General features: G+C 44.1%; 2 pseudogenes; both read right to left on the bottom strand.

The window, feature by feature from the left end:
• Positions 1-419: 419 nt before the first annotated feature.
• LOC136652580 (vomeronasal type-2 receptor 26-like) lies at positions 420-25,544 on the bottom strand (annotated as a pseudogene).
• LOC136654458 (5S ribosomal RNA) lies at positions 20,769-20,885 on the bottom strand (annotated as a pseudogene).

Here is a 25,544-nt window from a genome sequence, read left to right as displayed (position 1 = left end):
GTACTGATCTTCTGGGCATTTGACGCAATGAGCTGCATCTGAAGAGGACAAAGCGACTGTCAGTAACTCTATTAAGTCATAAGAATGATGGAAGTTTGAAAGCAAACATTGGGCAAGATTTCCTCACTTTCCTGGTGAACAATGCTTAGTATCAGGGGAATGACAAAACACAGCATGTGACAGGCACCAGTGGAGTTAAGTGCACTGAAATGTATATTGGACTGCCTCTGAAGTCTTTCAAGTTTCCTCCCTTGTTACAGTTGTAACCAGTTTCACTTTAAGAATTCGCGCATCATGATTTAAGTGTTCGAAGAAGAACAGACCATACCTAGGCATATGTTATAGTGTTAGGGTGGACAAATATTTGCAAATATTTCCTGTAAATTCAGGGCACTGTCAATCACCTGTCTGGTTAGATATCATGTCATCTGGACACAAAGTACAATCATAGCAACAGATTGCTTTCCCTTCTCGAACCGTCTTGCTCTGTCCAACACGGCAGCTCTCAACACAGGTTGAACGAGGCGGATTCTAAGAAGAAAGGAGAAAAAATGCTGAAGCAAACATTTGATAGTCGGTAGAGAGATTTGTTTTTCCTACTGGGACTCAAAACAGTTCAGAGCACAGTCCAAAAGAAGTAGGAAATACACCAGAATTTGGTTTTAATCCCAAAGTGCCTTTCTGCTAGCAGAAAACTCAGCGTGCTTTTATTTCATCAGGGAATTGGCAATTGCACTGGCATTCCTGTCCCCTGTGCTGCCTGAGGCCAGGATCACAGAATATTGCCCCCTCCCCACCGGTTGCCACCCCTTACCATCGCATCCAGGCCGCACGTGGCCCTCTGGAGGTCTTATAAGGGCTTTAAACATAAGGGCTTTTAGAAGCCTTCCAGAGGATTCAGAAGGCCTCTGGAGGGCAGAAGGAGGCCATATGCAACTTCCCTGCCCCCCAGAAGGTCTCTGAAGGGCAGCTGAAAGTGGTGAAAGTGGTGGTTGGGAGGCATGGATGCTGGCAGGGGGGCGGAGGGGTGGAACCCTGGGACGTGTGTCCCCCTTTACCTTCCATGGTACACGAGTGCCCGATAGCAATTAGATTCTGAATGGGGTCGCATCTAAGAATAAAAAGAATGGGACACAAGAGGGAGCTGTCTTTTAATACTCAACACTAGGGACATCCTCCTTTTTCTGTGTATTTCAACTTGTTAAAAGGTGGGGCCCGCCTGTGAGTGGGGCCCAACTCAAACCCCAGCTATCTATTTGATATTTTTCTCAATATAGGTATATTTATTTACCATCTTTTTCTCAATGTAGATATTTGATTAATCAACAGGATACGCTACGTGCCTTGCAAATATGTGTAGTCGTAGCAATCCTACAAACCCTGGATAGTTCCAGTCTGTGACTGTAAGGCTGCAGTCTTACTCAGTGTTTCTCAAACTGTTGGTCAGGACCCATTCGGTGAGTCGCGAACCAATTTTGGATGGGTCCCCATTCATTTCAATGTGCATTTTATTTTTAATATATTAGACTTTATGCTTCCATGGTATGTATGTTGGGGAAATGTTTCAGATCTGTAATTTTAACAGGCTACTATGTATATGCTTTTAACAGTGATAGTCAATGGGTCTTTCTCAAGGTAAGTGTGGATAGATTTACAGCTTCTTGGATGTTTGGGGAAAACAGAACAGTTAAAATCAATTTGGATATTAACTTAAGGTATATATATATTATATGTTTGTTTCCTACAAGACTTGCACAATACCAGTTGTGTCTGTAAGGCTACAATCGTATCTACACTTTCCTGGCAGTAAGTCCAATTCAACATAGTGAACCTAATTTCCGAGTAGTCAGGTATATGACTGCACTGCAGGGGTAAAATCCTTTGGTCACCTTGCACTGCTAGGACTCACATTCCAGAATTGCAGGACACTTTCTGGCTGCCACAAATGGAGACTCAAGTAAGTTGTTGGCAGGGTTTGGTATTGGGCAGAGAGGAAGAGTAATATGGCACTTCAGAGGAGGAACAGGGATTGGTCAGGGAGGGGAGGGGTTTGATCTGGTGGGAGTCATGCATGTCGAATCCTATCCCCTCATTTTCAAGCTTCCCCACCCTCTGGCTCTCCTCCAGCTTATACCAGTTATAGAGCTGGTACAAGGAGACCCCTAGGCTGTCAGGGGGCCTATACTGAGGTCAGGGGAAAGTATGCTCCTTTACATATCAAAGGCCTCTCAATCCTGCCCCCACCATAGCATGCAGTGCATGCCTCCAGGAGTGCTCTAATGTTCAGGAATGTTCCCAAGCAAATGAATCCTTGCTGAAGGATTTTAGCCCTACCTGCTGAAATCTGCTATTCCACACAATGGCCTCATCATGGTTGGTAACCTCTTGACTTGGAAAAATCTTTTCAGCTGGGATCTTAAGGAAGGATTGATTGGGGAAAGTGACCCAGTTGATGACATCAAGTCCAGAAGGCAGTTCCTCATTGGCAAACCAGACTTCATGGTCAGCACCATTGTTAAAGTGGACATTCTTCAAAAAAGAGTGCATCTAGATTGGACAAAAATAGAAAACAGCTGATAGCTTCAATGTATATTGCGCACTGTATTACCAAACCCCTGGTCAGAAAAGATACCTGTAAACCTGAGATGTTCAAGTTAAAAGAACTTTTTTCATTTATTGAAAAGTATTAGAATACACTTGGCAGATCTTCCCCATCTTCCTCTCCTCTCAGCTCACCATCATATCCAACATTTCCACATCTATGAGTCCAATCCAAACTTTGCAGCACTGATGCAACTATGCCAATGGGGCATGCTCTGCATCCTGCAGTGTGGGGGTAGTCACAGAGGCCTTGTCACGTTCAGGGAACAATTTTTCCTTTACTTGGGGATATGGTGCAGCTCATTGGTGCTGGAAACTTGCCTGCTTACACCTGAAGATCTTGCTTCTGCTTTCTTGGATGTAAAGAGAGCCTCCTCAGGTGTAAGCAGGAGGGATAGCTGTGGCACTTTTCCAAGGTCTACAAAGGGGCAGTTCTGTCTCACATGCGGCTTGAATCACATGTTCCTATTATATTCCACATTTCTTACATTTTCAAACTTAAGTCTTCAACCCTATTCGGTTTCCTAGGAGTCAACCCCATTGAACCCAATGGACTTACATCTAAGTAGACAGGCATAGGCTTGGGCTATAAAGCAATGTGCATGGGATATCCAAGAGGTCTGTCATCAAAATCCTGCAAGCTTCAGATCTGCTTAGCTTTAGCAATATGCCCCCCCCCATGTGCCTGGGAACATGATTTCACCCATACCACCTATGCAATCCATAGCAAGTTTACATAGAAGTGATTTCCACTGTGCTCCAATTATCTTCCTAGTAATTGTGCTTGGGATTGCATCATACATAACCGTTGCAATACTGTGAGGAATATACCTGTTCTTTCATGCTTTATAGAGCAGTGTCACATGCCTTACATTAAAACACTGGAAGAATTATTTCAGAACACAGAAGTGCCAAAGAAATCACCATGTTTGCCTGTTAGTTATCCTTCCAAGCCTTTGAATTAGTCTCTGCCCTTAAAGTGTAACCAACACATATCTAGAAATACGTTAGCTCTCAGAGTAAATTTTAATCGCCTGGTTTCATTAAAGGTTTGATTAAAACATAAAAACACATAGGATAGTAAAAGCCATTTCAAGCTAAAATCATAGTTAGCCTCACAGAGAAGCAGCTTAGTAAGCAGTTTTGCTGGGTTCACAAACATGGGAATTTTGGCAACTAAAGTTGCATCTCAAAGATAGAGTTCTTTCTTGGCAGCAATATGTGGGCAAGCCAAGATGTCACAATGCTGCGAAAACACACATATTTGCAACATTGTCGTACAGAAAGGTTTTGGTATTATCCGTTGGCAGGCTGAAACAGGGTTTTTATAGCTAGAAACCTGCAGAAATGGTTCGGAAAAGAATACAATTATACTAGATAAGTGAAACCTTCATGAGAAAGCTTCTATTGAGCTGCAATTGATATGAAGAACATGTAAAAGTAAATGAGAAATGGATTTCTCATTTAAAAGAAATCCTTTACACCAGGGGTGCCCAAACCCTGGCCTGGGGGCCACTTGCGGCCCTCGGAGGCTCCCAATCAGGCCCTCAGGGAGCCCCCAGTCTCCAATGAGCCTCTGGCCCTCCAGAGACTTGCTGGAGCCCGTGCTGGTCCGACGCAACTGTTCTCAGCAAGAGGACGACTGTTTGACCTCTAACCTCAGCTGTGGGACGAGGGCTCCCTCCACTACTTGCTGTTTCACATCTGTGATGCAGCAGTGGCAGCGAAGGAAAGGCTGGCCTTGCTTTGTGCAAGGCTTTTTATAGGCCTTGAGCTACTGCAAGAACATCATTCATTCATATAAGTTCCATCTCTAATATATTCATTTATGTAAATTTATTCAAATTTTAAATGGTAAATTAATTCTTTGGCTTGTTTATGTTAAAATATATGAAAGGTATATCACTATAGATCCCTTAAATGTACTCAAAGTAACAGGTCACAAATAGAATTAAGGCATAGAGTAAAAGCAAGTTCAAAGGAACTTGCTTAACAAAGGTTGGCAGAGAGCCCCACAGAGTTTTGCTGAGGAGAAGGAATGTGGGAAGAGATAAAGCAGGTGGCTCAAAACAAGGTCATCTTAATCAGGAAAGAGATGCATGCCAAGAAATAAGGTCTGAAGACTTGCCAAAAGGCCAGTTCTGAATAAAAAATAAGGTTACAGTGCACTCTACTGGTTCTTGAAAACTCTGTATTCCGTATGTTTAAATGTATAATTTTGCCTTATTTGGAACCTGTAACTTGAAGCTCACCAATCAAATGTCTCTAAGGCTATCTACAGCCTATGAAGAGTTAGCCCCATCTATGATGTCAAACTTCAGCCAATGGGAAGTTCAAAATCTTCAAACAAAGGACCCAAAATGTTATAAAGGGGTCTGGCTAAGAATGACACAGGCTCTCAATGCTTTGGACAGGAGTCCCTTGAGATGCCCGTTGCTGGCAAAGTAATAAAAACTTGTAGACGATCACCCTGACTACTGAGTCTTGCTTTTGAACCTTGCAACACCTTGCAACAGTGGTGGTAATTCACAGCCATCCAGGAGTAATGGCATGGTTTCAGCAGGCTCAGTGAATGACTGGTCACAATGAAACTACATATGAGTAGAGCTGCAAAGGAGTGGGTCATACTGGTAAGCCTGCCCGCTGCTGCATGTGACCCTCCTCCCTCGTGCCACTTCTGTCTGCACACTCAGTTTGTTCCACCTCCTCCCACCTTCTTTACAGATATGATGGGGACATGGGGAGTATGAAATGAGAACTCCAACATACACATAAACACACACCCTGGCAGCACCTCCAGTTTTGTGCACAGAGCTGCAGTTGCCTTTTTTACCTACAAACTCAGGACTTGAGTCTTTTAGAGTCCCCAGAATGCTCTGGGCAACTCGGAAAGTCCACTTGTTAGGGCTTGTTTTCAAAATCAAGTTAAAGGGGGCAGAGATTCATGACTTGGCTCAAGTCAAGCTGTGTTGGATTTGCCCGTCTCTGCATATGAACACCTTAATGGTTGCTTGCTGTGTAACACTAACACCTTATTGGCTCTTGGAACTATCAGTTTCATTGGTCAGTTCTGAGTTTAGAAAATCCACTTTTTGTTACATAAAGCTGTTGTGTTTTCTTTTTTCAGGTTAATTGGCCTTAACGTATGATAGAATGCAGATAATTCAACATGGTTTGTTTCATTATGTTCTGCATGAAATTACTATTCCAATGATATACAACATTATGCTATTATTCATAAATACAGATTTTCCCACGCAACGCTTTCCAAAATCTCAGCCACAAGTAGTGCCATCCCCCTGAGGATGTCATCTGGTCCAGTACACACTTTCCATGCCCCCCCCCGGTGATGCTACTGAAGGTATATCGAGATCTCTCTCTTTCTGACCCAGCAACCCCACCAGTGCAGCAGAGTTGGGTGCATATTCTGATCTGATGCATCAGCCCAGAGCTCATTGTGACTGTGGCTGAGACATAGATGATGAACATTGAAAGAAAAGGGCCAGTTATAAGTAACATGACTGAGAAGCAGTGCTTCATAATGCTCAGAAGAAGCTGTGTTATTCGAGCACGACCAGAAATATCTCTGAATGGGGAAAAAAAAATAGAAAATATAGCATGGAAATTTCCAATAGAGTACAGAAACCTTTATTGGCATATTAAAATAAAATAAAATACAACCATATACAATGTACAATCCAGAAACAGATCAGGCAATTAATCAGGAGGGGTTACACTCCCCATTACTACAAGTAAAACTATAGCATCTCATTATAAGCTTTAAGAAGACCCCCATGACCTCTGTTATAGTGGGGTCCACAGATGATAACAAATTTCTCAACTGGATGATATCAGAGTATATGGCCCCTTTGTTCCAAAAGAAGGAGAGATATTGGTTACGCAAGGTCTGATATAATGGACAATGTAGGACCATATGCGTAAGAGACTCAACTGTGCCCAACCCACAATTACAGATATGTTCACTATAGGGAATACTGTTGTATCTTCCATACAGCACAGCTAATGGAAATGAATTGCATCTAACCAATGTGAATGCTCTATGCTCATAAGGACACAGTAACAAAGTTAAATATGATGGCATAATACCTGCTTTTGTTAAAATCTTAAAATTCTGAGGGGAACAAACTTGACTCACTGCGCTATAAAGAAGTTGGACGTGGATGTCCAAAAATCTCCTTTTAATTAAGTGATTTGCCAACATAAAGGGCAGTGCATCCAGCACCTCTACATCAATGCCAATTGTCCAGATCTTATGAAGAACCCCCGTAGATCCCAGCGGCGTAAGCAAATCCTTTAAGAGCTCAAATAAAAGGCTATTCTGACTAGACTTGTAATAAATTCTTAGCCAAAATTTAAAAGTCCTCAACCAAACCCGATTATTGTCCCATCTCGAAACAAAGGTAACACATTTGGGTAGATCCAAGACTTTCCTCAGAAAAACAGATTGTGTTTGTTCTAAGGAACAATTCATCTCCTTAATCCACATTAAGTACATAAGAACAGCCCCACTGGATCAGGCCATAGGCCCATCTAGTCCAGCTTCCTGTATCTCACAGCGGCCCACCAAATGCCCCAGGGAGCACACCAGATAACAAGGGACCTCATCCTGGTGCCCTCCCTTGCATCTGGCATTCTGACATAACCCACTTCTAAAATCAGGAGGTTGTGCATACACATCATGGCTTGTACCCCGTAATGGATTTTTCCTCCGGAAACTTGTCCAATCCCCTTTTAAAGGCATCCAGGCTAGACGCCATCACCACATCCTCTGGCAAGGAGTTCCACAGACTGACCACACGCTGAGTAAATAAATATTTTCTTTTGTCTGTTCTAACTCTCCCAACACTCAATTTTAGTGGATGTTCCCTGGTTCTGGTGTTATGTGAGACTATAAAGAGCATCTCCCTATCCACTCTGTCCATCCCCTGCATAATTTTGTATGTCTCAATCATGTCCCCCCTCAGGCGTCTCTTTTCTAGGCTGAAGAGGCCCAAATGCCATAACCTTTCCTCATAAGGAAGGTACCCCAGCCCCGTAATCATTTTAGTCGCTCTCTTTTGCACCTTTTCCATTTCCACTATGTCTTTTTTAAGATGCGGCGACCAGAACTGGACACAATACTCCAAGTGTGGCCTTACCATCGATTTGTACAACGGCATTATAATATTAGCCGTTTTGTTCTCAATACCCTTCCCAATGATCCCAAGCATAGAATTGCCCTTCTTCACTGCCGCTGCACATTGGGTCAACACTTTCATCGACCTGTCCACCACTACCCCAAGATCTCTCTCCTGATCTGTCACAGACAGCTCAGAACCCATCAGCCTATATGTGAAGTTTTGATTTTTTGCCCCAATGTGCATGACTTACACTTGTTGACATTGAAGCGCATCTGCCATTTTGCTGCCCATTCTGCCAGTCTAGAGAGATCCTTCTGGAGCTCCTCACAATCACTTCTGGCCTTCACCACTCAGAAAAGTTTGGTGTCGTCTGTAAACTTTGCCACCTCACTGCTCACCCCTGTCTCCAGGTCATTTATGAAGAGGTTGAAAAGCACCGGTCCCAGGACAGATCCTTGGGGCACAATGCTTTTCACCTCTCTCCATTGTGAAAATTGCCCATTGACACCCACTCTCTGTTTCCTGGTGATTGCAGCACCGTACAGGATCTGGGGGATAATTTTGGAATTGAGTAGCTTCAGACATGCAGAGACATAAGCGCCCCCTCTAGAAAAGTGGAAACATAAAACATTCCGCACCATCACACCAGCAAGATTCACCCTGATTTTACAGTTTCTGTTCCAAGTAAGATTGTACAAAAAGTGAATGCCAAGGTATTTATAGCATTTTACCTGCTTAAACTGCCTTCCTCTGAAAGGCCAGGAATATTTCCTCCAAGTATCACTAAAGATCATAATTTTAGTTTTCTCAAAACTAAAGGAAAGTTTGTTTGATGTAAGGTAACCTACACATTTAAGAACCAAAAGTTTTAAACCAAGACATGATTGAGATAGCAGGACCACATCCTCAGCATACAACAGTAAAGGGACTCGATGCGAGCCCAGCAGAGGCAGATGTCCCTCAACTTCACCCACACAAGAGGCCAAGTCTTTTGAAAGGAGATGGAAAAGAAGAGTTAAGTTGGCTACAAAGATTCCCTTCCTCTTCTTCAAAAAAGCATTCTTCCTGTGAAGGAAGGACTTCTTGGAAGACGATCCTTCCATCCTTGGAAGAGGATGGAAACCTTTAAGTTCTTTCACTGACCCTGTGCTGCATCAGCATCATACTTCTAATATGAAATATGTATTTCCTTATTTCAACATTTTAACTTCTGTGTTGTGTCTTTATCCTGCAATATTAACATTATCCTTGGATAGCCACCAAGGAGATGCAACTATTGCTTCTGAAATGATTTCTCACCCCACCAAATGGATTCTAAAGAATTGGGTCAGTTAAAAATGAGATATGCTGTGATCCAGTATTCATACTGTATGGAAACATGTAGAGAGAAAAACATGCAAAACAACTATCATCGTAGAATCCAATTTAATTACTTCTTTTCTCTGTTAGCAGCTGCTTGGAGTTGAGAGCTGGTTTTAGAACAATTACATAGCATTTAGGGAGAAAAATGCAAGTCAGGAGGCCAGTGTTGGAGGCCAAGATGGCAAAAACCTCCACGGCCACCACGTCTTTACCCTTGGTGCTCAGGTAAGCAGGAATGAAGGAGATCCACACGCTGCAGAAGACCAGCATGCTGAAGGTGATGAATTTGGCTTCATTGAAAGTATCTGGCAGTTTTCGGGCAAGGAAAGCGACTGTGAAGCTGGTGAGGGCCAGAAAACCAACGTAGCCCAGGACAGAATAGAGCATGATGATCGACCCTTCATTACACTCCAGTATGATGTGCTCAGTCTGGGAGTGCATGTCAACATCTGGAAACGGAGGAGAAGTTGACAGCCATACAGTGCAGATCCCCACTTGAATGAGGGAACAGGAAAGAACAATGGAGTGGGCCACTTTTTTCCCCAGCCATTTCCTCATCCTGTTCCCTGGCTGTGTGGCCATGAAGGCCAGGACCACAGTGATGGTTTTGGCCAAAACAGAAGAAACAGCCACAGAGAAAATGATGCCAAAAGTTGATTGTCGGAGAAGGCAGGAGACCTTTCCAGGTTCACCAATGAAGAGCAGGGATGAAAGATAGCAAAGCAGGATGGAGGTGAGAAGAAAGCAGGTAAGGTTTTGATTGTTGGCTTTGACAATGGGAGTGTTCCAGTTCTTTAGAAAGATCAGTATCACCAAAACTGTCATTGTTGTAAAGGACAAAGCGATGGAAACCAAACTGATTCCTAAGGGCTCATTGTAGGTTAGGAAGGCTGTCTGTTTAGGGATACATTGATCTTGGTTCTTGTTTGGATACTCATCTTGTGGACATTTGATGCAATGAACTGCGTCTGAAAAGGACAAACAGAGTGTCAGTAACTCTATTAAGTCATAAGAATGATGGGAGGTTGGAAGTAAATGTCGGACAAGAATTCTCCATTTTCTTTGTTAGCACTTCAATGCTTACGGTTGGGGGAGGGAATGACCAAATGCAGCAAGGGATAGGCACCAGCGGGATTAAGTGTCCTTAACTGTGTAATGGACTGCCTCTGATGTCTTTCAAGGTGACTCCCTTGTTGTAACCAGTGTGCATTTTAAGAATCAGTGCCTCATGATTTAAGTCTTTGGAGAACAGCAGACCAATGCAAAGGCGTATGTTAGGGTAGACTAATGTTTGCAAATATTTCCTGGAAAATCTGTGCACTGCCGCTTACCTGTTTGGTTAGACATCATGTCGTCTGGACACGGAGTACAGTCATAGCAACAGATTGCTTCCCCCTCTCGAACCATCTTGCTGTGTCCAACGTGGCAGCTCTCAACACAAGTTGAACGAGGCACATTCTAGGAATAAAGAATGGGGAGAAATGCTGAAGCAAACATTTGATGCTTAAGACCACAATCATCTTTCCCTTTCTGTGCACTTCAGCTTATCACGAGCAGGAGCTCACCTCAATCCTGACCAGCAAGAGAGAACTCCCCTGCTGCCAGTGACCTGGTGAAGACTCCTGCTGTATTTTATTTCAGGGAGAGTTGCACACTTACATTTCTGTAAGGTTTATTCTTCCTACTGGGATTCAAAACAGTTCAGAGCAGAGCCCAAATGAAAGAGGAAATGCATCATTATTTGGCTTTATTCCCAAAGTGCCCTTCCGCTAGCAGAAAACTTAGCATGCTTTGATTTCATCAGGGAATTGGCCCAACAGCACTGGCATTCCTGGACCCTGTGCTGCCCGGGGCCAGGATTTCAGAATGCTCCTCCCACCTCTTGCGACCCCCAACCATCCTGTCCAGGCTGCGCGTGACCTCCTCTGGCCCTCTGGAGGCCTTATAAGAGCTTTTAAATGTCATTTCGAATTTTTATTATTCATTTAAAAGCCTTCCAGATGCCTCCGGTGGACCAGTGGAGGCCATATGCAGCTTCCATGATCCCCTGAAGGCCTCTGAAGGGCAGCTGAAAGCGGTGGTTGGGGGTGTGAGGGTGGTGGCGGGAGTATGGATGGTGGTGGGGGGCCTTGGAGGGGTGGCACCTCAGGGCATTTGTCCCCCTTTATCCTCCCAGGTATGCCAGTGCCCAATAGCAATTAGATTCTGAATGGTGTAGCATCTAAGAGTAAAAAACTGGGACATAGTTGGAAGCTGTCTTTTAATGCCCAACACCACAGCCATCCATTTTCAGTGTGCTTCAACCTGTTAAAAGGTGGGGCCCACCTCAAACCCCAGCTATCTATTTGCTATTTATCACAACATAGATATATTTATTTAGCATCTTTATCTCAATATAGGTATTTGATTAATCAACATGATAGACAAGTATCTATCTAGTATCGAGACAAGATAGGTATTTGATTAATCCACAAGATATGTGCCTTGTAAATATTTTCAAAATAGTTTTATTCTGCGTCCATAGAGGACAGGAATGAATCAGTATGGGTTTAGGTTAAAGTTCATTTGGATATAAACTTTAGGTATATGTACTAATGGTATGTTTGCAGCATTCCTACAAGACTTTTATAGTGGCAACTGTGACTGTCAGGCTGCAATCCTATGAACACTTTCCTGGGAGCAAGCACAACTCAACACAGTGAGACTTATTTCCAAGTAGACAGGCATAGGATTGCGCTGCAGGGGTAAAATACTATGGTCTCCCTGCACTGCCAGGAGTCACATTCCAACATTGCAGAACGGTTTCTGGCAGCACGAACGCCAAGCCACTGTTGCATGCTGTCTGTCTGGCCGCTGCCACAAATGGAGAATCTACCAAACCAAGTAAGTTTTCAGCAGGGGTAGGCCATGGGCAGAAAGGAAGAGTAAGAGGGCAAAATAGGGGAGAAGCCGAGGTGTGTTAGGGAGGGAAGGGGTTGATCTGGTGGGAGTCATGTATGTCGGAACCTATCCCCTAGTTTTCAAGCTTCCCCACCCTCAGGCTCTCCTTGGGCTTATACCAGTTATAGAGCTGGCATAGGTACAAGGAGACCCTTAGGCTGTCAGGGGGCCTATACAGAGGTCAGGGGAAAGTATCCTCCTTTACATCTCAAAGGCCTCTCAATCCTGCCCCCACCATAGCATGCAGTGCATGCCTCCAGGAATGCTCTAATGTTCAGGAATGTTCCCAAGCAAATGAAGAGGTCACCTTGCAGAAGGATTTTAGCCCTACCTGCTGAAATCTGCTATTCCACACAATGGCCTCATGGATGGTAAACCCTTGACTTGGAGAAATCTTTCCAGCTCGGATCTTAAGGAAGGATTGATTGGGGAAAGTGACCCAGTTGATGACATCAAGTCCAGAAGACAGTTCCTGATTGGCAAACCAGACTTCATGGCCAGCACCGTTGTTAAAGTGGACATTCTTCAAAAAAGAGTGCATCTAGATTGGACAAAAATAGAAAACAGCTAATAGCTTCAATGCATATTGCGCACTGTATTACCAATCCCCTGGTCAGAAAAGGAACCTGTAATCCTGGGATGTTCAAGTTAAAAGAACGTTTTTCTTTTATGAAAAACTATTAGAATACGCCTGGCAGATCTTCCTCATCTTCCGCTCCTCTCAGCTCACCATCATATCCAACATTTCCACATCTATGGGCCCAATCCAAACTTTGTAGCACTGATGCCACTATGCCAATGGGACATGCTCTATATCCTGCATTGTGGGGGTAGTCACAGAGGCCTTGTCAGGTAAGGGAACAATTGTTCCTTTTCTTAGGGCAAAGTTGCAACTCATTTGTGCTGGAAACTTGGATAGGATTGGGCCTTAGTGAAGTATTCAATTTGTTCCTCTACTCAAAGGTTTCCAGGGAGCTTTGTGGATGCTTTCACAATGAAAATTAATATTTCAAGGATGTGCGGTTCAGGGCAGCAGGTGTGGCAGAAGTGCCCTGTCGTTGTCCTTGGAAAAGCACTGCAGTTGCCCTGCCTGCTTACACCCGAGGAGGTTCTCCTTGCCCCTGCTTTCTCGGGAGTAAAGAGACAGCTGGACAGCTGTGGCACTTCTCCATGGGCTACAAAGGGGCGGTTCTGTCTCACCAGCGGCCTGTATCGCACATTCCTATTATATTCCGCTTTTCTTACATTTTGGAACTTAAGGCTTCAACCCTATGCGTTTTCCTAGGAGTCAACCTCATTGAACGCAATGGACTTACATCTGAGTAGATATGCAGAGGCTTGGGCTATAAAGCAATATGCATGGGATATCCAAGAGGTCTGTCATCAAAGTCCTGCAAGCTTCAGATCTGCTTAGCTTTAGCAATATGCCACCCACCGTGTGCCTGGGAACATGATTTCGCCCACACCACCCATTCAATCCACATCAAGTTTACATAGAAGTGATTTCCACTGTGCTCCAATTATCTTCCTAGTACGTGTGCTTGGGATTGCACCATACATAAACGTTTTAAAACAGTGAGAAATATACCTGCCAGGGTTCAATGTTCAAAGGTTTGCCTGTGGCTCTGTTCAGCATTGTTTTTGGCCTGGATGTATATATGGCATTTAAAGCATGTGCTACAGCATAGAGACCATTGTAAATACGGTAGCTCACATCACTCATCTCCATCTCAAATACAGTCTGAGGCAGGCTCTCCAGTTTCTCCTCTCCGGTACAGTGTTTACAAGTTTTAATTTTCCCATCACGGCAACACCCGAATGCAGATTTGTAGAATAGACAGAGAAAATGTGCAAGTGACTTTTTAGGCTTTAGAGTCTGAAGGAAGTCCTGGAATCCTGGCATGGCCTTCATGGAGGTTGTGAAAGACAAAGTCCCATGGAAAGTTTTTGCACAGAAGCCCTCATTGTCAACATTGCTGATGAAATCCCACTGAGGTGACGTGATCCAAACCTTCCCTATAAGACGTCTACTTATAAATTCAGCTATGTATAAAATGGCTACCAATGGTTCCAGAGTCTGAGCGGTTCCGTCAACAATAACAACGTTGGCTGTAGTGGATGAAAGTGTGGAGCGTATCCTCAATATATTTTGTCTGAATGTATTTTGAGTACGATTGGGATTAAGATAACTGATGACAGTCCTTTCTAAGAAAGCAACACAAATGCTGTTCCGGGCCAGCAATGGTGTCAGCCTCTGCAGAAAGCCTTCTCCACTCTCATTGTCTGAAACAATGAGACCAATCCATGTCCATTGGAAATGCAGCAGTAGCTGGACTATGCCGGTGTGCAGAGTACCTTCCCTTATTGCCATCCAGTATAAAGAAGGGAAATTATTTTTTGTGACTGGTTTCTCATATGTACCATAAGTAATCTAATGGGGGAAAACATGGCTCATAACAGCTTAGAAAGTTAACCACCGGTTTCCAAGCCAAAGTATTTATTACAATGCAGACTTTTGCTTATCAATGAGGTGCTAGGTATACTGAACAATGTATCTTTGTATACATTCCCATCAATAAATTATAGTAAGTCTGTAATTGTATGCACACTTTCCTGGGAGGAAGCACCGTAGACAGTGGCTTAGCTAAGGGGGTACAGGGGGTAGCAGTTGCACTGGGCATCAAGCTTTAGAGGGACAACAAGCTGAGCTTGACACTAGTGACCAAAATTGTGAAAATATTGGTATGTATGAATAATAGCATCATGTTATATATCATTGGAAAGGTAATTTAATGCAGAATGTGATGAAACAAAATGGCATTGGAATATCTGTATTCTTTCAAAAGTTGTGGCCAATTAACCAGAAAATAAAAACAACTTTGACCCCAGGTAGCAAACAGATGCCTTAGCTATGCCACTGAGGCAGCAGAGCAAGTGGGTGGTGAGCTGCTGGAGGAGGAGGTGTGTTCTTCCCATTTTTCACTTTTTTAAAAGCCCAGGTGTGACGTCACTTCCGGTTGTCACATCACTTCCGGGGCAACATTTTGAGCTTAGCACTGGACTACACAATCATTAGCTACGCCACTGTCCATAGAATACAGTGAGACGTACTTCTGAGTAGTCATGCATAGGGTTGTGCTCCAAATTAGTTATAACACATTTCCTTTCACCATGTCCACAAGCCATCACTTAATGTCCTGAAATGGGTAACGTCTTTGATTCAGACCAAGCTATTATTTTGCAGAGCTTCAATTTTCCATTTTTCTAAAGAATAAAATCACCTCTATGGTTTGTATCCCCAGAATATGAGACATGACTAAGCAGTATTGAAATCAGTGTGATAGGATTGGCTTGCTTAGACTTAAGAACAGTCTATATAACTGGCTGCATTTATGACACACTTTCTTGGGATACAAACCTGGGTGCTATACACTGAAAAACATATTTAGGGAAGGAGGTCTGGCTCAGTGGTAGAGCTGCTGCCTTGTATGCCTGAAGATCTGGGGACACCAGTTTGAAACAACCAGAAGTATATGGGAGCTCTTGACATGCTGAGAACGAGTAGACCATCAGTGGCAGGGAGAAGTTGCTGTCAAGTTGCACTGGAGGCGAAGCAGCCAGAGGGAGGCCAGACTGGGAAGGAATTCAGCTGGAATGAGGCTTTCTATGAAAGATTTGAACTATTCTATTATAAAGGTTTCTGCGGGGTTTGGAAAACCTTGCTATGCAAACCACCTTGAATTAAAGTCTGAGGAGAAATCTGATGCCCAAGTAAGGCGGTATATAAATACCAACATTAGTATTGTCAGGCTTCGTGTGGGGACGAGGCAGTTGTTGTCCATGGAGCTTGGTTCCCTTCCTCCCAGGCCTTCCCAGCAAGGAAGAGGAGGCCTAATGAAGGGTGGGGGGGAGTGCTTCAGGAGCCTCAGCTGGGTGACCAAAGGGAGGGGGTCACAGCACCCTTCTCCTCCTCGCTGTCTCTTGAGGGTGGTGTTCACCAGTGGGGCAGCAGGAACTGCTCCACACCTTGCCCTCCTGATCCTCATCACAGGCCTCCATTATGAAGCCCTCTCTGCTCCCCCCTTCCTCCCTCACCCTCCTCCCACTTCCTTACAGGGGCCTGGGGCTCTGGTCCCTGCCTCCCTTCTTTCCCTCGTGTTTGGTGGAACAGGCAGCTGGGCGGGCGCGCCCAGGGTCCAGGCAGCCTCTCCTCCTCCCCCCGAGGCTTTTGCTGCCTGTGGGGTCTCCCTCCCCCTGCCTCTCCAGGTCAGTCGGGGTGGGAGGGAGGCAGCGATCCCGATAATAATAATAATAATAATAATAATAATAATAATAATAATAATAATAATAATAATAATAATAATAATAATAATTATTATTATTATTATTATTATTATTATTATTATTATTATTATTATTATTATGAGCTGGAGGTCTCTCTGCCCACATCTGGGTTCCTGATCAGTCATGTTATGTCCTCCTATACAACTGAGATCTCAAGAACCTCCTCAAATGGTTATTTCTTCTGTATAAACAATTTACTTGTTGCATTGCATTGCCCCTTTGCAATACTTTTCAAGCTAAAAAAAGGCATTCACTGATAAAATCTCAAATAATATAATAAGTGAAGAGCAGTTTTATGCCACCCATTCATGCAACAGAATGTACATACCTGTGGAAACTTGTAGTGACTAAGAATGTTGGCCATTTGGATGACATACTCTACCGTCAATCCTCCAATGACAGACAAGACATCAACTTTCTTACCACACTTGTAATTGGGCACATTCCTTTCTTGTTTGAAGAGTAGATCCAGGATGGACTTATATGTTGCCATTCCTTCAAAACAGTTGTCATAGATTTTAAAGCCCAAGGTCACGTTGGGTAAGAGGTTGGGATTCCTATTGATCTCCTGAATGGCAAAAAGGAAGGCCAGGACATGCTGATAATGTTTGCACTTTATTCTGAAATTAGATTGAAATTGAGGAAGAGATAAGATCTAGCACATTGTCATGTGCACCACATATACTTTTACAGTAGTACCACCCACAATGGCATTTCCTTGAGCACTGTTTTGCTACAGTGTGGTTCATCCTGGGCATGACTGACAGTTATTGCCAATCAGAGCAGTGTATTCTGGCCAATCAGTGTCAGGTTCTTGTCCCATCAAGAACAATGTCTTTTTTAGTGCTGGTTTGCACAGCACTCAATTTTAGGGGACAATGACACCCACACTATTGGATATGCGCGTGTACAGTGAAAAACGCATCCCAAGTACAATGAGAAAGGAAACAAAACTAAAGAGGTGTAAGGAAGAGGGGTGCAGGAATGGAGTTGTTCATCTGACCAGAACAAAAATGATTACGTAAGGGAACATTTCTTCCTTTGTCCTGAAGTAAGTCTTAGCTGCTGCAATGGATCTACTGTGCCTGTGATTCTGCTGCTGCAATTCCAAGTGGATATGTGTAGGTAGTTTGTGGCCAGGAAGGGAGATAGGATATAAACAGAGGTGCTTTCAATGATATCCGCTCCCTTCCTGACCATGGCATTGCCCCAACCCCACCCTGTTCTTCCCAACAAGCTGCACCTGTTGAAATTCCACCCCATTGCAGTTGTTTGATCTCTAGTCTTCATATTTCAAATAGCATGATGGGTACCAAAAGAAATAACTTACAAGAAATCGTCTTTCTTCATTGCTGGTAGGCTCTGAAAATTTATTGCAGGGTCTACGTGATGTAAAAGAGAGAGGACCCCACCAATGACAGCATCTCCTAGCCTAGTATCCCCATAGCTTTCTTCAAAATCACATTTACTGGGCACATTCTCCCAACAGACAAGAGAAGGGAGAAGCAGCAGCAAGAAGAGCAAAAACAACCACAGGGCTGCAAATGCATGTCTAACCCAGCTGCATCTGAACTTCTGCATCCTGAACCACAGTTCCAGCTACAATGATATCTCTGTGGCTGGCATCCTAATGGAACCTCACAGGAACCTCACTCAGCAGCATGTGTGGTCACAGAGATGTCTCCCCAAAAGGTTTTGAAGAAGAAATGTTTGGTGATCTCTGTTCCTCCGTGGGGCACTGATACAGTTCAGAATAGATCCACCTCCTTTTGAAATATGGATGCATTTCTTACCAACTGCGCAAGGAAGGAAATCACAGTACTTTGGATAATTACAGAGTATCTAAACATCTTCCTGATCGTCTGTGTGAAATGAAAAACATACATGTTTACAAAGGTCAAACAGTATGCAATTTTGTGGAAAGGAGTCTCAACTGGGATCATTGTGAGATGTGGGCTGCCTTCGTTGTGATCCCCATTTAGATTTCACCTCTTTCCAAAGATTAGTTGCTATATGTTAGATAAATCTGATAAAGGAGTGCTAGGCAGATGGGCCAAATTTTATTATACTACATATTAAAAATGATCTGTTGGAATTTTTTTTAAAAACAGTGGGGATAGTATTTAATGTAACAAAAGAATGGTGGATGGTAGGGGTATTTAGGACTTTAGGACATATGGTTACGTTTCCAGTCATGCTCCTGTGTGAAAATTTAAACAGAAAGAAGCACCAAATGATTTGTCAAAGCAAACATCGTTCTGTTTCAAATCGTGCAGCAGTTCCCAAACTGGGAGTCTGAAACCCACCCAGTGGGACTTGACCCTATTTTTGTTTGGTTGTGCAACTGACAGGGCAGACTGTGCATCAAGGGTGCAATAAGCTGCTGATTGGGAGGGGGGAGAGCACTCCTGCCCAATCACCATTATAGCCACATTCCTTGGCATTTAGAAATCAGGCTGCAGCCTCTAGGGCCTCTAAAACATTTGCAAACCACTGGAATATTCTATAGTGGTGAGATCAGGAGTAGAACCAAAGTAAAGTCCTAAAGAACTGCAGCCACAGAAATCAGTATCATCAAAACTGTCACTGCTGTAAAGGAAAAAGTGATGGCCCCTGTGCCGCCCGAGGCTAGGACCTCAGAATGCTGCCAGCCCAGTGGTTGCTACCCATTACCATCGCATGGCCTCCTCTGGCATTCCGGAGGCCTTCAAGTGCTTTTATACATTACTTCCAGTTTTGTCAGAAAAGCAGAAGTGACAGTTTGAAGGGCATTTAAGAAGGCCTTCCCGGATCCCAGAAGGACTCCAGTGGGCAACCGAAAATGGCAGTTGGAGGCGTGGATGGTGGTGAGGGTGTGGCAGCTAACTGCAGTTCAATATTGATTAGGTTGTTCACAAACCAATTTCAGGTGTGTCCCCATTAACTTCACTTCATTTTAAATATATTAGGCTTGATACTACCATGGGATGGCATGTTGGGAAATGTGACAGATCTGACATGTGCAACCTCCACAGCCCCCACAATGCCTCCAGAGCGCAGCCAAAAACAGTGGTGAGGGGGCATGGATGGCAGCAGGGGTGTGGATGGTGGCATAGGGGCTGGCTGGCTGGCTCCCAGGGGTGGCGCCCATGGCATTTTAGCTCCTCTCCAGTTATTTATCAATCAGGCTGCAGCCTCTACGGCCTCTACAAAGTTTGCAAACCACTGCACTATTGTATAGTTGTGAGATCAGGAGTGGAACCAAAGCAAGTTCCTAAAGAACCGCGGCCACAACCTCAAACTTTTGCTCCATTTGCCAGGTCCTCCAACTGCTATTTGGCTTCTAAAAAATAAAAAAGAAGGCAAAGCAGCCATCCCATGCGATGAATTTAGTGTTATATATTATTTACTCTGGCACTGACTTGAGTCCAGGCCACTGACTTGAAAACGAGTCCCTACGCATGCAGAATCAAGTCTGTCTCTGTCTGGGTGTGCTGGCTTACTTTTCCTGAGGTGTGAAAGACATTGTGGGGCCATCATTCAGACCGGGCAAGCAGCAGGGCATTTCCAGCCAGGAGGCAGGGAAGACTTAATGTTTGGTTTTGCATTGAGAAGGAGGTGGGGGGGAGGCAGGTGGCCTCTCTTGTCCATCTCTAAAGGAACCAGTGATAATTGGAAGAAGGTTTTTTCCTTGGACGAGTTGAGGGAAGAAGGCGGCGGGGGTGGTGGTGGTGGTAATTCATAGCCATCCAGGAGTCATGGCATGGTTTCAGCAGGCTCCTTGAATGACTGGTCACAATGAAACTACTTATGAGTAGAGCTGCAAAGGAGTGGGTCATACTGGTAAGCCTGCCCGCTGCTGCATGTGACCCTCCTCCCTCTTGCCACTTCTGTCTGTGCACTCACAGTTTGTTCCACCCCCTCCCGCCTTCTTTACAGATATGATGGGGACATCAGGGGAGTATTAAATGAGAACTCCAACATACACATAAACACACACCCTGCCAGCAGCTCCATTTTTGTCCAGAGAGATGCAGTTGCCTTTTTTACCTAAAAAGTCAAGACTTGAGTCTTTTAGAGTCCCCAGAATGCTCTAGGCAACTCAGAAAGTCCACTTGTTCAGGCTCCTTTTCGAGTCAAGTTAAAGGGGGTGGAGACTCATAACTTGACTCAAGTCAAGCTGCACTGGTTTTGCCCATCTCTGCATTTGTGCACCTTATTGGTTGCCTGCTGTGTCACAATAACACATTATTGTTTCTTGGAATAATCAGTGTTATTGGTGAGTTTTGAGTTCAGCAAATTCACTTTTTGTTACATAAGGCAGTCGTGTTTTCTTTTTGGGGGTTAAATGGCCCAATGTGTGATGGCTGGCAACCTTCAATCTCGAAAGACTATGGTATAAGCCTACAGCACCCAGTATTCCCAGGCGGTCTCCCATCCAAGTACTAACCAGGCCTGACCCTGCTTAGCTTCCAAGATCAGACAGGATTGGGCATGCGCAGGGTAACAGTTGCTGTCATAATACAGATAATTCAACATTTATTTATTTATTTATTTATTTATTTATTTATTTATTTATTGGATTTGTATTCTGCCTTTCTCCTGGAAGGGCACCCATGGCGGCTAACAATCAAGTTAAAAAATACAGATAAACATTAAAAATACAAACACTTAAAAACATTTAAAACAAGATAAAATACGTAGCAGCAGACTGAAAGCACGCAGTAAAAGACATAAGCTTTAAATTTATAAAAACAGCCCTTATAGTGCCTCAAAGGCTTTCCTGAATAAAAAGGTCTTCAGGATCTGCCGAAATGTTAATAACGGGACATTAATAATAATGTCACGACCCACAGTTTGAGAAACACTGAGCTGAGGTTTTTCCCCTCTGTGAACATCTGGGAACATGATTTCATCCACATCATCCATGCAATCCTAAGCATCTTTACTTACAGGCAATTTAAGCTCAGCAGCAACTGTCTCCCTAGTAAACATGCTTGGGATGGCACTGTACATCATCTTTTTTTTTCCCATACAGTAGAGATATACCTGCCAAGGTTCAATGTTCAAAGATTTGAATGTTTCTCTGTTGAGCATTGTTTTTGGTCTGGACATGCATATGGCATTTAAAGCACATGCTACAGCATAGAGGGCATTGTAAATAGGATAGCTCTGTCCAGTCATCTCCATTTCAAACCAAGACTGAGGCAGATTCTCCAGCTTCTCCTCTTCTGTACAGTGTTGACAATTTGTTAGTTTTTTACAGTGCTTTTTTTGTAAATAAAAAGGTGCAGGAACTCATAACTTGTTAATCTTTTATTTATTTATTTATTTATTTATTTATTTATTTATTTATAAGCCATTTTTTAATAGGAGAAATAAAATATTTTTTATGTGCTTCCTCCCTAAAGATGAATTTACTTCTGAGTAGACATGCATAGGATTGGGCTGTCAATCTCCACATCCCCTTCCCCCTAGCTACTTTTTCTACACAAGGGGAAAAATAATGTACAGGTGCACTTGTAGCGTGTAGTATGTAGTGTGGCACTACTTTGAGGAGAGGAAGCAGTGAATAGATTCCAGAAAATGGCTTACATGAGTTCCATGTAGTAAAATTACTCTAAGGAACTGTGGGAGTAAGAACAAAAAAGGAATTCTTACACAAGAGGGGTCCTTAGGTGCACATAGAAACAGCTACGTTTGCAAACAAGCGATTAAATATGGTTTAATTCAGGTATCAGAATACTCTGTGTCATTGGGAAGGTGCTTGGCATGCAATTGTATGTTCTCTGCTGCCCTGAGCAGCTGCTGTGCATTGCTGGAGAGGAGCTGCAAATGCTGGCTGGCGGAGGGCATGCTTGTGGGGGAAGGATGTGGGGGATCTCTGGCAAGGCTGGACAGCATGTTGTACACACACAGAATCCCTTTTCACCTACCCTTAGCATGTGAAAACGGGTGCAGATATATATCTCTGCCAGGATTAAGAGCCCAATCCTAGGTATGTCTACTCTGAAGTAAGTCTCGTTCTAGTCAATGGAGCTTACTCCCGGGAAAGTGCCTAGGATTGCAGCCTAAGAGCCCAATCCTATGCATGTATACTCAGTGACATGCACTGAGTGAATGGGGCTTACTGTGGATAGGATGGCAGCCTCAGGGCCCAATCCTGTGCCTGTCTACTCAGAAGTCAGTCCCATTAGAGGCAGTGGGGCTTCCTCCCAGGAAAGTGTGGAGAGGACTGCAGCCACAGAGCCCTTCCTCTGCCTGTCTACTCAGGCTGCAAGGCTATGACACTTTCCCAGGATTAAGCCCCATTGAACACAATGGAACTTACTTCTGAGTAGACATGCTTGGGCTCTCAGGCTGCAAGGCTATGCACCCTTTCCCAGGAGCAAGCCCCATTGAGTACAATGAGACATACTTCTGAGTAGACACGCCTAGGCTCATGCTGCAGATTGGCACGGGGACTGCACCAGCCAGCTTCCTTCCTCTCCTCCTCCACCAAGCCAGTACCTGGGCGTTCCGTGGGTGCCGCAGCCCGTCTCACTGGCTGGCTGGCTGTCCGTCCTCCTCCTCGGCGTCGGCACGTGTCCCCCGCTCCCTCCACTGGCTTGGAAGCTGCGCTGGGAAGCAGAGCGTGGGGGGAGGGGAGGCGGGCTGGGCTCAGGCAAGAGCTTGGAGATGGGGCAGGAGGGGGTCGTTGTGCGGTCAGGCAGGGGCCAGGCTCCCGCCCACCCTGCACCCCCCAGCACCCACCCCGTGAATGCCTCTATTTTGCTCCCCCCCTCCTGGAATGCCTCCAAAGGGGAGGGGCCCCTGAAAAAAGGTGCTGGAACTCCGTCCCCCCGCGTTCCATTAGAAAAAAAGCCCTGGTTTTTTATCACGGCCGCACCCGAATGCACTTTTTTAGAAAATACAGATAAAATGTGTGAGTGACTTATCAGGCTTGAATGTCTGGAGGAAGTCCTGGAATCCTGGCATGGCATTGGTAGAGGATGAGATGGACAAAGTCCCATGGAATGTTTTTGCACAGAAGCCATTAGTATCAATAGCACTGGTGAAATCCCATTGAGGAGGTGTTGTCCAAACCTTCCCTATATGGAGCTTGTCTTTAAATTCAGCAACATATAAGACTATTGCTAAAGCACCCAACGAGTGAGAATCCCCATTGATGATAATCACATTGGCTTCAGACAATTTAATTGTGGATTTCATATGGTGTACATTCTGAATGAAAGGTTGCAAATTAAGATTCTTGACTATCACTATCCTTTCCAAGAAGGCCACACAAATGTCATTTGGAGCCAGCAGTGGTGTCAGCATCTGCAGAAAGCTTTCTCCATCATCATCATCTGAAACTATGAGGCCGATCCATGTCCATTTGAAATGTCGCAGTAGCCAGACTATTCCTTTGTTCAAGATACTTTCTCTTGGTGCCATCCAATATACAGAAGGAAAATTATTTCTTGTGACTGGTGCCTCGTATGCACCATAGGTGATCTAATGGGGAAATCATGGCTCATTATGGCTTTAAGAAATAATTGCAAGATTCCAAACCAACTACAGGCTGTGCCTTGTTAACCACTGATTTGGCATCCACTGATTTGACTCACCACTGATACTGGGGTCTGCCTTTAAATGCCTTGCAACAAGGGAAAAAGCGACAAATTCCATTTTCCTACTTTTGTGCTGTTAAACCATACCGGTTACATGTTTCTTGGGGATAATGATAGCTTTAAAGACCCACTTCCATGTTTCTTGCTCCTCCATTGTCACCCCAGAATGCATCAGTATGGACACTATACCACATTCAGCCATAATTTCATTCCATTAGATTCCATTATTCACCCTATCTAGTGGCTGAATGCAATATTGTGTCTATACCAATGCATTCTGGGGTGACAATGGAGGAGCAAGAAACCTGGAAGAAGATCTTCTTCAGCTATTTTTCCACTGATTTAGTATCCACTGATTTTTTTTAATCCACCAAGTCTTCTGGAATGGATAATGAGGCATGACTTGGAGTTTCTTTCCATTTACTGAGATTCATAAGTTTCCTTTTTTAAGTTATTTAAAATATATTGAATTGAGTAGCTTTTTAACTGAGAAACTTCACATCTGAAAATTTTAGCAACTGACAGCCCAATTCTAATGGGCCTGTCCATGTTGCTGCTGCATCCTGTGTGGGCAGGGAGGCAGCTGGAGGTCTCCCAGAGGTAAGGGAACATTTATTTCCTTACCCCCTACTGAACCCGAGCAGCTGCTATGGGTCTGCTCAGATCTGTGCCAGCGATTGAGCTAGTACCCCATATACGGCTTGCATGCTGAGGACAGGGGATAGCATCAGGCAGCATCTTCTGCTGCCATCCCTGTCCCCCCCCAGGCCTGACCCACTCTCCTCCCCACTCTCCCTTGCCTCCTGACTTCTGAATATGCATCGCATCATTAATTGCAATTCTTTCCATACTAAAAAGGGAGGTTATTTGCTGCTGAATGTTGGGAAAAATATAGACATTGAAAGAAAGCGAGGAAAGTAAAGATTTGCAATAGGCACCACTGCACAGAGAAAGGATTCTGGGAGCCTGATTCTTAGATAAAGGACGACTATTGTCTCAACATTTTCCTCATAAAGCAAGCTATTTTTTAAGTCTTAGTACATTCATCCAGCAGGTGGGTCCTAAGGGAAAGCCCTGCACCAGGCCACCCATGGCATCTCCTGGGCACCCACTGCTGGCATATTGGATGCTTCAGCTGACACCAGTACTGAGAGTTCAAGGTATGGCCCAGCTTGCTATCCTTTCTTAGAGGTCAGGGCCATCCGCCAGTTGCCGAACCCACCAAATCCGGATTCCAACCCGGCCAGTCACTAGGAATACATTATGATAACTGAACAGCAGTCACACACCATCCATCCATGAGCTGGAATGCACATACCTGTGGAAACCTGTAGAGGCCAAGGATGGTGTCCATTTGGATAGCAGATTCTACAGTGAATCCTCCAATGACAGACAAGACATTCTCTTTCTCACTGCATTGGTAATTGGATTCTTGACTGAAGAGAAGATCCAGGATGGTCTCATATGTGGTCTTTCCTTCAAAAAAGTTGTCATAGATTTTAAACCCCAGGGTCGTGTTGGGCAGGAGTCTGGGATTTCCATTGATCTCATGAATGGCAAACAT

Source organism: Tiliqua scincoides, chromosome 5 (genome assembly GCF_035046505.1).
Source record: "Tiliqua scincoides isolate rTilSci1 chromosome 5, rTilSci1.hap2, whole genome shotgun sequence".
Lineage (NCBI taxonomy): Eukaryota > Metazoa > Chordata > Lepidosauria > Squamata > Scincidae > Tiliqua > Tiliqua scincoides.
Note: the sequence above shows the minus strand (reverse complement) of the source record. Positions and strands in the feature narration are given on the sequence as shown.